Source organism: Microtus ochrogaster, unplaced genomic scaffold (genome assembly GCF_000317375.1).
Source record: "Microtus ochrogaster isolate Prairie Vole_2 unplaced genomic scaffold, MicOch1.0 UNK198, whole genome shotgun sequence".
Lineage (NCBI taxonomy): Eukaryota > Metazoa > Chordata > Mammalia > Rodentia > Cricetidae > Microtus > Microtus ochrogaster.
Window position 1 is genome coordinate 67,975 of NW_004949296.1, and position 2,666 is coordinate 70,640.

Below are 2,666 nucleotides of genomic sequence, written 5' to 3' on the forward strand. Positions count from 1 at the left end.
GGCCTTTTCCTCTACCAGTCACTGTCCTCTGACCCTTGACTGCTTCTCCACCTGCTCCCTCGACACCTGCTGAGATGGAGAAGCAGGATCTCAACTCTCAAGTGGCCAGAAGGCAGGCAGAAGGATCAGAAAGCATTCCACATTAGAAACCACTGCAGTGTGTTGCTTTTGTGTTTTCCTGATGCATGGTCCACCCAGAACAGTTTTCCTTCTATTTATGTGAGGAGAGAGGCTCGTCTGCTGAGTAAATAGCACTGCTCTGTTCTCATGGAGTCTGTGAGATCATTTTCAGAATCCTCCTCCTCCTCCTGTGCTGAGGAACTCAGGTGGGCCCTTGGCAGGTCTTCAGGTGGTGAGTGACATGGTACTTGGTTAGATAACCCTGTGGACATTCCTCACAGACACAGCCTCGTTTTCCTTCATGAGAATTAAGATGCTTCTTCAAGGGGTTTGTTCTCAAGAACAGTTTATCACACTTCGGACACTTGATCTGGGATTCTTGTGTGTGGATGGGCAAACACTGCTTGAGGTCCTGCCTCTGCACAAACAGCTTGTCACAGTAATCACACTTGAGATTCTTTTCACCCGTGTGCATGACCATGTGTAATTCTAGGTGAGCCTTCTGGGTCAAGGACTTGTCACACAAAGTACACCCGTAATCCTTATGACCTCTATGTGTTTTGAGGTGTGTCCATAGGTTGCTTGGATCCCTAAAAGCTTTGCTACAAAAATCACACTTGTGGCCCATATGACTCATAAACTGAACGTGGCGTTTGGAAGGAGAGCTAAAAGCCTGGGGGCATATGGAACACTTCTACTTCCTTCATAGCAATTGTTGTTTCCAGTGTCATGTCATGGCCATCATTAGGATGAAGCCTTTGGGCACCATGTATGTTCACAGAGCGAGAGTCTATTGAAACAGCACCTAATTCTCATCCAACATTTTTATTGACCTGATGGGGCTCTAGTGCTGAAGGGCTGTTGGTGATAGATAACGCTGTATTCCCATCAGCATTTATAGAGCTGGGGTGGATGTACTGAGGAGATGGTCTGTCAGCCATGTAAGATAAAATGCCAGGTAGAATAGTTCTGAAGTAACTGCTCTGTAGGTGAGAGTAAGGCTGTGGAGGTAGGGTATAGTTTCTTTCAGGTGACCCACACATCACCCCTCGATCTCCCACGCCCAAGCCCACGGGGATTATCAGAGACAAGGCAGAAGGCAGAGAGCTCAGGGAGGGACCCAGGTTTGGAATTGCCACTGGGAGACCTGGAGCAGAGATGGCGACAGTGAGAGGGAGAGGCAGTCAAATCCCGGTGACTTCCTGAGACTGGTAGGGCACTGCTCACAGAGAATGAAGACAGTTGTTCCATCCCCACGGGGCTCAAATTCACGTCATTCATCCTACGTGAGCAGTGCAGGTGCCGGGAGTCCGACTGGAGAGCGCCGGGGCAGGTGTCACATGCTATCACATCCAGCTGGTGGCTGCACCTCCGCGGACTGCCCGATGTCTCCGAAGGCTGGTGGCAGTGCTCCCAGCCGAGGGCAGGGCATGCCGGGCCGGGCCCTGGCTGTTTCTCCGGAATCGCTGACAGCCTGATTGGCCGCTCTGAGGCTCGCGCTGGGGAGCATCTGCTGGGGAGCGCCCGGCTCTTCATCCCTCTGGAGCTCAGCCCGGGAGCCTTTGCTTGCTCGGGACCCCACCAACTTAACTTTTCTTTATAGCTCAATAAATCTAGACTCTGAATATATACAACAAATTTTCTTTTAAAATCCATTTATCTGCTGGCAGACTCCAAGGTTGAATTATGTAACTCCCGAAATTCTGTAATTCTCTCATTACCACCATCTTCCTCATATAGACAATTTCTTACACTATATCACGAACTGTGATTGTACTCACCCCTTGTTACCTCCATAGTTCTCACACACTTTCCTCTCCTGTTACTTTCTTTCCTTCCAACCAGGCTCTCTTGTATTTTGTGACAGGAATTTGAGTAGAGAATAATATGTAAAACTAAAATTAAAAAAATACAGCAAAGTAACAATACTACTAAATGTACAGTAAATAGCAATAAAAAGGGATTCACTAAAACAAAAACAGAAACATAAAAATGATAAGAAAGAAGCCAGTAGCGAGGCATGGCTTTAATCCCAGAACTCAGGAGGCAAAGGCAGGAGATTCTCTGTGAGTTAGAGGCAAGGCAGGTCTACATAATGTGCTCCAGTACAGACAGAGCTACATAGCAAGACACTGTCTCAAAAATACAAAAGCCAACCAACCAGTCAACCAAACAGTTAACCAACCAAAAGATAAGAATGAGGATGAACAGTTGGAGTAGTTTTTTTTCTTGGATCACAGAAATTGAATACTGCTAGTTATAAAACACACACAGACATATTTGCATACATGCACATACATACATGCATGCATAAACACACATGCACAAACACCATCATACAAGTACATACACACAGACACATATAATTCTTTTTTTAAATATTTGTTTATTTATTATTTATACAATATTCTATCTGTGTGTATGTCTGCAGGCCAGAAGAGGGCACCAGACTTCATTACAGATGGTTGTGAGCCACCATGTGGTTGCCGGGAATTGAACTCAGGACCTTTGGAAGAGCAGGCAATGCTCTTAACCACTGAGCCATC

At 46.3% G+C, this 2,666-nt stretch overlaps 1 pseudogene; it reads right to left on the reverse strand.

Annotated features, from left to right (window-relative positions):
* Window positions 1–211: 211 nt before the first annotated feature.
* Window positions 212–1,401, reverse strand: LOC101987765 (annotated as a pseudogene).
* Window positions 1,402–2,666: the final 1,265 nt, after the last annotated feature.